Consider the following 12,141-nt stretch of genomic DNA (forward strand, 5'->3'; position numbering starts at 1 on the left):
GGTGAGTGAATCCGCAAGTGGTAAAAATAGAGTGAAAAATTTAATTGCAACAAAAAAAGATGTGCGGAGAGACCTATTCAATGAACAACCTTGTATCCTTGTGAGGTTTAGGCAAAATTATTTATCTCTATCTAACATTAATGAAAATTTCCCTAGTGTGTTTCAATGTTTTTCGCAGGATTATGAGGATGTTTTTAGTGAGGCTCCTAAAGGTTTACGACCTTTGCGTGGGATAGAACACTTCCATTGGCCACATAGGAAAGATAACTTCCAACTTCAATACCTTTCCAATGAAAGACGCTTTCATACGATCAACATAGGCAAAGATGAAATCACACTACATGAGCCCTAAGGTAAGCGAGGTAAGGAAATTTTATCAACCGAGTCCCGTGCAGATTTGAAAATTATTGATAAAACTTTTGGTGACTTAATTCTTAAAAGATCCCCTCATTTTGATCCGATTAATTGTTATTCTTCGATTGTGGTTGATAAAGTCATTACGAAAGGAAGCGTGAGTTGTTATTCTCTTGATTTGCCTTGTGTAAAATCTGCGAATTTGTGCAAATCTGTTTTGGTGAATAAGGTAACGAAATTTTCAAAATTTGTTTTCAATTTATATTCGTGCCTTAAACAGTTTAGGTGGTTGTACATGAAGTTTGAGTTCCATTTGACAAAGGTTAACTCAACAACATAGCTTCGACTACACTATGCCCCCGATGAGCGAAGGTTTGTATTAAATGGAAAAGGTAAAATTGACCCTTCTTATTCTGCTTATAAAGGTAAGATGCTTGAAACTTTTGAAACACTTTTGTACTCCTCGGATAGTGACAAAGATCGTGTTGATGATTTAATTTTTGTAAAACACTTAGATCGAAACGTGCTTGACTGTCCTATTTTATTTAGTGATGATCTATCTATTTTGATGGTTGATAAAAAGATTCTTGTTTTTGATAGTGCATGTGTGAGTGAATCTATAGACCGTCGATTACTGCATGGTATGATTGTGCAACTCTGTGAACCGTGTGAACCTTTTCAAATACCTACTTGTGATGATTACGTTTACCATTTGATTTATTACTCGCGATTTATTCATGGTTTGTGGAAACAATTTGAGATGATTGAATGCCTTAAAACATGTCCATCTTTATTTCGAATATTTGGCGAGGCATTGACGAGTAAATTAGCTTGTTTCCATGGTAATCTGAATCTGTCCATTTGCATGCATTATACTTGTTTTGTTATGCTTATATTTGGACTACAAGTTCTACTTTCAATTTGGTTGACTTATCTCCATTTGATTTTTCAGATTCGAGGATGAATCTTTTTGAGGAAGGGGGGAATGATACGAGTCACAAAGGCCTTAGATGCGTATACGAAAGAAAGAGAAAATCAAGATTCACTTTCTTGTTTTCAAGAAAATCAAGAAACTGAATCTTGACCCAATTTTGCTGTTTGGAGCGATTTCAAGAATAAAGAAAATCAAGATTTCAAATCTTGGAAATCTTGCTCCAAGAAACTGAATCTTACAGCCAAAGCGCATTGGATCTCTGTTACGAGCATCAACGAGCCAATTTCGGTAGGAGATGGACTACAAGCCCAAGTTCTTGAAGGCAAGCCCAATAAGAAGATTCCAAGCCTAACCAAGAAGTCAAACCATACTTAGTTGAAAATCAGGCCAAATTGTTAAAGTGGCTCAATTTGTAAAAAATTTAATTGTTTAATTTAACTTTTAGACTTTAGGAGTATTATATGTAAAAATTCGGCCCAAGCAGCCCATTAGAATGCCTTGGCCGAATTTCCCTCTTAAATTTGTTAATTAGGTTTTTTTTAAGTTTTCCTAATGAGATTAGGAAATAGTTATAAGGCCTATTTATAGGCATGGCCGACCACCCTTGTGACACACATTACAATTACATTGAAAATTTCAGATTTGCTTTGAGTGAAAATTCTCTTTGAGTTCTTCAAGAATTTTCTCTTGAGTTTTCTTTAGAAGTAGTTTTAACAAACTTTTTGATTGTCGGAGCCAGCTTCAGCCTTCTTCTTGCCATTGTTCTTCATTGGAGGGGAGATTAGAGCCGTTTGAAGGGAGTTGTGAAATCTCTATCGATTTCAAGGCTTCTTAGGACTTTTCTTTATTCTTTTGCTATTCATTCTTCTTTATTAAATTCTGCTTGTGCCGTTTTGTTGAATAATTTTGGTTTAATTGTTCTTGTTTCGTTGCCATTCCAAACTTCAAGATCTGATTCGGCACTTCCTTGGACATAAAGATACATTTTTGATTCACAAAAGTCCCCCTTTTCTTGCCATCCAATCCCTAAAACTAGTGTCCATTGATTTCGTAATCTATTTTTAATTTAGTTGTTGTTTTATGTTCTTTGATAGTTTCGGCTGATTGGAAGTTAATCTTGGGGCTTAATTTCGTGTTCTTGGCTTCCAAGAACATCTATTCATAAGTGTTTTGATTCTTGGCTGTTCTTTATTAATTTGGGAATTTTTAGTTTCCAGATCTAATTGATTCTAATTAAGTTTTGCTGTTTCGTTTCAGATCCAAACGTTTAGAGTTTTCGTAGGAGTTTCCCGTGACTTGACAACTCGATCTTGGCCCGCGCGCAACCCTTTATCAAAGGGCTTAGCAACGAAGGCCAGTTTAAGGTCATTCAACAAGTACGCATCACCTTTTCTATCGGCAAGTATCAAGACGAAGTCATGTGCGACGTAGTACCTATTCAAGCCTGCCATTTGTTGCTAGGAGAACCATGGCAAAGGGATCGAAAGGTCACCCACGATGGTCATACCAATAGGTATTCTTTCAAGCATCAAGGAAGGAAAGTCACCTTAGTGCCACTCACTCCGGAACAAGTCCATGAGGACCAAATCAAACTGAAAAATTCTGTTGTTAAAACAAGTGAGGAAAAAGAAAAAGGAGAAGAGAAAAATAAAAGTGAAAAAGAAGAAAATGAAAATGAAAAAGGCGAAAAGGAAAGTGAGAGAGAAACAAAAAAAAATGTGAATGAAGTGAGTGAAAAAGAGAGAGAGCTTAAACAAGGAATGAGTGAAGAAGAAGAGAGTGCTCAAACACAAGGGAGGAATATTTTTGCTAACCCCCATTCAAAATCGCCTTGTGATTTCTCTTTGTTTCAGGTTTGCAAGATTCCACCCATGGACAGGTTCCAGCTTCATTACCCTTCTACCGAGAGATGTTTTCAATTGATTGAACAATTTAAACCTGATCCTCGTTTTCTAATGGTAAGCAAGGTGAAGTTTCTCTATTCTCTAAACAACTTCATTCAACTCGTATTGATGACTTTGCTCATGACTTGAATTTTGAAAAGGTATTGTATGTTATTGTCGATAATTGCCATTTTTGGATTGATGACGTTTTAATTTACTCAACAATATTAAATGATCATGTTTTCCATGTTAGAACGGTTTGAGACATTCTAAGAGCTGAAAAATTGTTTGCCAACCTTGATAAATGCACATTTTGTTGTGATAAGCTAATATTTTTAGGTTTCATAGTTAGTGCTCAAGGTATTCATGTCGATGAGGACAAAGTTAAGACAATCAAGGAGTGGCCAACTCCTAAATCGATAACTGAGGTGATATCTTTCCATGGTTTAGCTAGTTTTTATAGACAATTTGTGAAAGATTTCTCCACTATTGCTGAGTTGGTGAAATCCTTACACGAGAAGGCTAGGCAATGAACAGCCAAAACAAATGACATCAACACCAACAAAGCAAATAAGGGGCGCAAACGGGTTGTCTTTGAACCCAGAGATTGGGTTTGGGTCCGTATGAAGAAAGAACGATTTCCTACAAAAAGAAAGACTAACTTAGACCCAAGGGGCGATGGGCCTTTCCAATTACTCGAGCGGATCAATGATAATGCTTATAAAATTGATCTGCCTAGTGAGTACAATGTAAGTTATACTTTTAATGTGGTTGACTTGTCCCCATTTGATTTTTCAAATTCGAAGACGAATCTTTTTGAGGAAGGGGGGAATGATATGAGTCACAAAGGCCCAACCCAAGCTCAAGAACGTGATGGGCTCAAATTACCACAAGGCCCAATAACGAGGTCAAAGGCCAGACAAATGCGTTCCAAACTAAATAGGACCATTCAGGAATTTGTTAGCAAGGCCTTAGATGCATACACGAAATAAAGAGAAAATCAAGATTCACTTTCTTGTTTTCAAGAAAATCAAGAAACCGAATCTTGGCCCAATTTTGCTGTTTGGAGCGATTTCAAGAATCAAGAAAATCAAGATTTCAAATCTTGGAAATCTTGGTCCAAGAAACCGAATCTTGCAGCCAAAGCGCATTGGATCTCCATTACGAGCATCAATGAACCAATTTCGGTAGGAGATGGACTACAAGCCCAAGTTCTTGAAGGCAAGGCCCAATAAGATGATTCCAAGCCCAACCAAGAAGTCAAACCATACTTAGTTGAAAATCAGGTCAAATTGTTAAAGTGGCCCAATTTGTAAAAATTTTAATATCTAAGTTTAATTTTTAGACTTTAGGATTATTATATGTAAAAATTCGGCCCAAGTAGCCCATTAAAATGCCTTGGCCGAATTTTCCTCTTAATTTATTAATTAAGTTTTTTTAAGTTTTCCTAATGAGATTAGGAAATAGATAGAAGGCCTATTAATAGGCATGGACGGCCACCTTATTGAAGGCATTACAATTACATTGAAAATTTCAGATTTGCTTTGAGTGAAAATTCTCTTTGAGTTCTTCAAGAATTTTCTCTTGAGTTTTCTTTAGAAGTAGTTTTAACAATCTTTTTGATTGTGGGAGCCATATTCAGCCCTCTTATTGCCATTGTTCTTCATTAGAGGGAAGATTAGAGCAGTTTGAAGGGAGTTGTGAAATCTTTCTGGATTTCAATGCTTCTTAGGACTTTATCTTTATTTTATTGTTGTTCGTGCTTCTTTATTAATTTCTGCTTGTGCTGATTTATTGACTAACTTGGGATTAATTGTTCTTGTTGCGTTTCAGCCTTTCCAAACTTCAAGATCTGATTCGGCTTCATTCTTAGGCATCAAGAAACGTTCTTCATTCATAATTTCTAGATTTCTTGCCGCCCAAGTATTTCTTATTCTATTCGATTTGGGTTTCTTGATCTGACAAGTTTCGTTCTCTATTTTCTATTTTTGTTGCAGCCAACTTGTTTATAGATCTCGTAGGACTTTCCCATGTGATACGAGATCAAAGGCCCGACAAATGCGTTCCAAACTAAATGGGACTATTCAGGAGTTTTTTCGCAAGGCCTTAAGTGCGTGCACGAAAGAACGGGAAAATCAAGATTTCAAATCTTGGGAATCTTGGTCCAAGAAACCAAATCTTGCAGCCAAAGCGCATTGGATCTCCGTTACGAGCATCAATGATTCAATTTCGGTAGGAGATGGATCACAATCCCAAATTCTTGAAGGCAAGGCCCAATAAAAAGATTCCAAGCCCAATCAAGAAATCTACCCATACTTAGTCGAAAATCAGGCCAAATTGTCAAAGTGGCCCAAGTTGTAAAGTTTTATTTTTATTTATTTATTTATTTACTTAGTTTAAATTTTTATGTAAATATTCAGTCCAAGAGTCCCAAATAAAGACCTTTGACCGAATTTCCATATTAAAATAATTAGGAGTTTTTTTATTTTAGTTTTCTAATTAGATTAGGACTAGTTATAAGGCCTATTTAAAGGCATGGCTGGCCACCTTGTAAACAACTTCTCAATGATATCAAAAATATCAGATTTGTTTAAGTGCAGAATTCTCTTTGAGTTTTTCTCCAAGAATTCTCTCTTGAGTTTTCTTTAGAAGTTGTTTTAACAATCTTTTGATTGTGGGAGCCATCTTCAACCTTCTTCTTGCCATTGATATTCTTTGGAGGGGAGATTAGAGCCGTTTGAAGGGAGTTGTGAGATCTTTCGGGATTTTCAAGGCTTCTTAGGACTTATCTTTTAATTTCTTGCTGTCAATTCTTTCTTTATTTTTGCTTGTGCTGAATCTTTATCTAATTTATTTTCTGTTCTTATTGTGTTTTCAGCCTTTTTCTATCTTAAGGAATCAGCCCAAAAATCCCCAATTTCTAGGGTTCTTCCATACTCTTTTTGGGTGAAATTAGATTGTCGAAATTTGGGGAAAACTATCTTGGTGTTCAATTGGGCAGAATCGCAATCTCCTTTAGGGTTTCAAGAACCCTTATTAACACTTATTTCTATTCTTGATTTGATTCTTTGCTGATTTGGGGATTTTATTTTAGATCTGGAAATTCAAAGTTCTAATCTTTTAATTTTCTGTTTCGTTTCAGATCTGATTGTTTAGGGTTTTCGTAGGAGTTTCTCATGACTTGGCAACTCGATCTTGGTCCGCGCGCAACCCCTGTATCATTTGGTATCAGATTTTGGGCGTTTTGGGTGTTCTTGGTTGATTTCTAAACTGATCTCAATTTTTTAAGCAAAAACAGCAGTTTTACCCAGAAAAATCTTTCAAAAAAATTCATTTGAGTGGGTAAACATTGTCCAATTGATCTGAAATTTTACATAAATATTTGTGGTAATTGTGATTGAATATAAAAAATTATTCCATAAAAAATCAGTCAAAAAGTCAAAAAATCGAAAAAAGATGAAATCCAATAAAAATTTTAAAAAATATTCAGCGGGTTGAGTTTGGTTACCAAACTTTCCAGATTTATTTTCATGATTTTTTGAGATCAGGAACACCTTGAACGAAGTTGTCAAGTTACTCCGTAGTTTTTCGGGTTTTCTGTTTTCAGCAATTTTTATTGATTCTTAGCTGTAGGTTTTCATTTGTTTGCTTTTTATTCTCCCTTTACAATATCTAACACCTTCTTGTTTCTTGTGTTAGTAGGATTTAAACGTGTGCGCAATCCTTCCTCAGTGCAACACGAATCAATTGGTGTCTCATCAGTTTTTGGCATCCTAGTGCAAATTAGGATTCTTTGGTAGTTTGGTTCATACACTCTAATTGATTGATATAAACTCTGATAAACAACTCACAAGATTGAATTCTACCTCATTGAGAGTTTGAATTTTTCTTTTTGAGTGATTAACGGTGAGGTTTGCTTACTTTTATTTTTGAGTGTTGAGTGTTTATTTTTGCAGCTTTTTGGAAAATGTCTAAAGATGACCATAATGATACACTTATGAAAGTCCAACAACAATTACACGGACATGCTGCTGCAATCTCACAAATAAATGCTACACTTCAAGCATTGAATACTACTTTGAATGAGGTAAGAGTGAATCAAGAACCTCAATATCGAGATCCAATCAAGGAAGATAGGGATAATCAGCCCCATAGGCGCGGCCCTCGACATGTCCCTAGAATGGATGATGATTTTCATGATCGTGGACAACCTTCTTTGGCAAAATCGAAGTTCACAATTCCCCAATTTTGTGGTAAGAATGATCCAGAAACTTATTGTGAATGGGAATCTAAGATTGAACTTATGTTTAGGTATTATAAATGTCCGGATGATGAAAAGGTTGCATTAGAAACACTAGAATTTTCAGATTATGCATTAAGTTGGTGGACTCAACTTGGGGTAAATCGTCATCGAAATTATGAAGGTGATATTTCGACATGGGATGAGTTGAAACAGATTATGCGAAAAAGGTTTATTCCACCTCACTACTATAGAGAGATTAAAACAAAGCTCCGAAGACCTATTCAAGGTAGTAAGACGGTGGATGAATATTTTAAAGAGATGGAGATGCTCATACAGAGAGCTAATGTGGAGGAGGATGAAGAAACAACTATGGTTCGATTTATTGATGGTTTGAACAGGCCGATAGCTAATACATTGAGGCTACAAACTTACATTGATTTGGAAGAAGCAGTTCATAAAGCCATTGAGATCGAGCAACAACTAAAGGAACAAAGGTTTGGTTCCTTCTCGACTTCACAATATTACCGAGGTAACAATTCCAATTCTGATTTTAAGAGTTCAAAATCCCCTTTTGTTACTAACAAGTCTTCTTTGAGTAATGGAAGTAAGCAAACAGATTGGAAAAAAGGGGCTCCTGTTAAAACGCATACACCTTCTAAGCAGCCCAATTTAGGTGATTCGAATGTGAAGAGGACTCTGAGATTGAATGCTTTAAGTGCAAAGGGCGAGGTCATTATAGTAGGGAATGCCCTAACACGAGATTACTTCTTCTGAAAGATAATGGTGAGTACACTTCCGACTCTGATAAAACAGATCCAGATATGCCAGAACTTGTGGATGACAGTGATAATGGCGAAGAGTTGGTCGAACCACCAAAAGAAGGGGACTTTGCTAATTTTCAATGCCTTGTAGTTTGTCGAACCCTTAACATTCAGATGAAAGATGATGATAGCCAAAGGACCAATATTTTCCATTCTCGGTGTTTTATTAAAGGTAACTTATGTTCACTCATTATTGATAGTGGGAGTTGCTCGAATGTAGTGAGTAGCTATTTGGTGGATTCTTTAAAGTTGCCTTGTACCAAACACCCTAAGCCATATCACCTTCAGTGGCTTAATGAATGCTCTGAAGTTAAAGTTACGAAACAGTCCTTGGTCACTTTTAAGCTCGATAATTTTATGAGGATGAAGTATGGTGTGATGTGGTCCCAATGCATGCGGCACACTTGCTCCTTGGATGATCTTGGCAATTTGATCGTGATGTTACACACCAAGGTAAACTTAATCGATACTCCCTTATGTTTGAAGGTAGAAAATTCACTTTTGCTCCTTTAAATCCTACTGATGTATATAAAAATCAATTGAAGATGATGAAATTTTGTGAGGCGGTAAGGGAGAAAGAGCAAGTACAAAAGACAGAGAGAAATGAGGCTAGTAGTGGAAAAAGTTAAAATTTAAAAAGCCCAAAGGTGAGCGAATCCTCAAGTGGTAAAAGGAGCGGAAAATATATTTTGGCAAAAAAAAAAGATGTGAGGAGAGCCCTACTCAATAAACAGCCTTGTATCCTTGTGAGGTTTAGGCAAAATTATTTATCTTTATGTAACATTAACGAAAATTTGCCTAGTGTGTTTCAGTTTCTTTTGCAGGATTATGAGGATGTTTTCAGTGAGGCCCCTAAAGGGTTACCACCTTTAAGAGGGATAGAGCGTCAAATTGACTTAGTACCTGGAGCTTCAATACCAAATCGACCAGCCTATAGATACAATCCCGAGGAGACAAAGGAATTGCAAAGGCAAGTTGAGGAATTACTAGACAAAGGGTACATTCGTGAAAGCCTAAGCCCTAGTGCCGTTCCTGTCTTATTGGTACCAAAAAAAGATGGTACGTATCGAATGTGTGTTGATTGCCGCCCAATCAACAAAATAACGGTAAAGTATCGACACCCAATTCCTAGACTTGATGATATGCTTGATGAATTATATGGTTCAGTCATATTTACTAAAATTGATTTAAAAAGCGGTTATCATCAAATTCGAATGAGGGAAGGGGATGAATGGAAAACAGCCTTTAAAACAAAATTTGGATTGTATGAATGGTTAGTTATGCCTTTTGGCCTTACTAATGCACCTAGTACATTTAAGGCTTCACTTGGGTAAATTTGTAGTGGTTTATTTTCAATGATATTTTAATTTACTCCAAGACATTAGATGATCATGTTTTCCATGTTAAAACCGTTTTGAATATTCTGCGAGCTGAAGAATTATTTGCCAACCTTGATAAATGCACATTCTGTTGTGATAAACTAATATTATTAGGTTTCATAGTTAGTGCTCAAGGTATTCATGTCGACGAGGACAAAGTTAAGGCAATCAAGGAATGGCTGACTCCTAAATCGATAACAGAGGTGAGATCTTTCCATGGTTTAGCTAGTTTTTATAGACGATTTGTCAAAGATTTCTCTACAATTGCTGCCCCATTGACAGAGGTTATAAAGAAATCAATGGGTTTCAAATGGGGTGAAACCCAATAAAAGGCTTTTCAGACCCTGAAAGATAAGTTATGTTCTGCTCCTCTTCTCAAATTACCTGATTTTTCTAATACTTTTGAGCTTGAGTGTGATGCTTCAGGAATTGGAATTGGCGCCGTCTTAATGCAAGATAAGCAACCTATTGCTTATTTTAGTGAGAAATTGAATGGTGCACAGTTAAACTACTCAACTTATGACAAAGAACTCTTGGCATTGGTTCGTGCACTTCAAGTATGGCAACATTATTTGCTGCCTAATGAGTTTGTCATACACACAGATCATGAATCCCTTAAATGGTTAAAGGGACAAGGTAAGTTGAGTAAAAGACATGCCCGATGGGTAGAATTCATTGAAACATTCCCTTATATGATACAATATAAAACAGGTAAAGATAATGTAGTTGCAAATGCTTTGTCTAGACGATATACTTTAATAACTACATTGAATGCTAAAGTCTTAGGGTTTGAACATATTAAGGAGCTATATGATGATGATGCTGATTTCGGCAATATCTATAAGAATTGTAGACATACTACTTTTGAAAAATTTTATCTTGTAGATGGCTTTCTTTTTCAGATAAACAAAGTTATGCATACCAAAGTGTTCCATGAGAGACTTATTGATTCATGAGGCCCACAGTGGGGGTTTGATGGGACATTTTGGAGTGGCCAAAACACTAGACATCTTGCAAGAACACTTCCATTGGCCACATATGAAAAAAGATGTCGAAAAGGTATGTTCCAAGTGCATTACATGCAAACAAGCAAAATCTAAGGTAATGCCTCATGGCCTTTACACTCCTTTACCGGTTCCTACTTCACCTTGGTTAGATTTATCCATGGATTTTATTTTAGGTTTGCCTCGAAATAAGAAATGAAGAGATAGTATATTTGTTGTTGTTGACAGGTTTTCAAAGATGACACATTTTATTTCTTGTCACAAAACAGATGATGCTACACATGTGGCAGACTTATTCTTTAAAGAGGTGGTAAGACTTCATGGCATCCCTAAAACAATTGTTTCTGACAGAGATGTCAAATTCCTTAGCCACTTTTGGAAGGTATTGTGTGATACGACCCGCCCTTGGGAACGGCCATTGCTTCAGCCTACAAGCGAGGCTCGTTGTGTTTGCAAGCTGGACGTAGCTCAATCTTATTTTGTGGAGCTTCATTTAGCTCGTTTTCAGCTCCTTTCAAGCTCAATGAGCTCGAACTAGCTCAATTTCATTAAGACCTTATTATAGTAGCTGAAATAAATTATTTGAGTCATTTAATTAGATTATTACAGCTCAATTAATATTCATTTTATTTGGTTTAAAATCGGACAAATTTAATTATGCATGTTAATTGAGTTATAATTATATGTTATTAATTTGTCTTAATTTCTACAGCTCATTAATATGTTTTTTTATGCATGTTTTAATGTGTCAATTTTATTACATGTTTTCATTATGTCCTAAGGTGGCCGAATTTAATGTGCATAATTTTTGTGTCATTTGCTACCAAATTAATGTGTTTAAAAATGTATTTGATTTATTGAATAAATTTTGCTGTAGGTACATCACATTTGGACGTCCTTGGCGCATGAATGAATTAAAAGAAGGTACATGAAGGGGACGGCACATGCATGAATGGGAAAATGAAGTTGGCTGCTGTTTGAAGTTTCCTAGGTGACCATTCAGCCGAATTTATTGCTTACACATTGCTGGATACATCATGGCTGTTCGGTTCAAGGTGTTCATATTCAAGGACTCTTCAAAACTTAGTTTTCACACTCAAAGTGACTATTCGGCATCTCCTTAATTGCTGGTAATTTTTCAGCAATGGTTGCCAATTAAATGAGCTCCTTTAAGCACATCAACCGAATGTAGCTGCTGCCATTTATTCACTCAAGTTCCAAGTTCAATTATCCATCTAGAAGGTGACTATTGGAGCTCCAAGTTCAGCCGAATCTAGCTAGTCCATTTAAGTGATTCATTTGCTTAATTTTTAAGTAATGTAAGTGACCATTCGGCTAGCTTAGGTGATTATTATAAATAGCTGAATTTTCACTTTGTAAAGGACTTTTGACATTTTAATTATCGAATTGCTGCCAAATTTGTGAGGCATTTTCTCTCAAATTTCGTTCGAGACCCGTAAGACTTATCTAAGCTTTTAGTGGCGTCTTTTCGAGTCTTTTCTGAACTTATCATTCCCTAAACC

The sequence above is a fragment of the Gossypium raimondii genome, chromosome 9 (genome assembly GCF_025698545.1).
Source record: "Gossypium raimondii isolate GPD5lz chromosome 9, ASM2569854v1, whole genome shotgun sequence".
Taxonomy (NCBI): Eukaryota; Viridiplantae; Streptophyta; class Magnoliopsida; order Malvales; family Malvaceae; genus Gossypium; species Gossypium raimondii.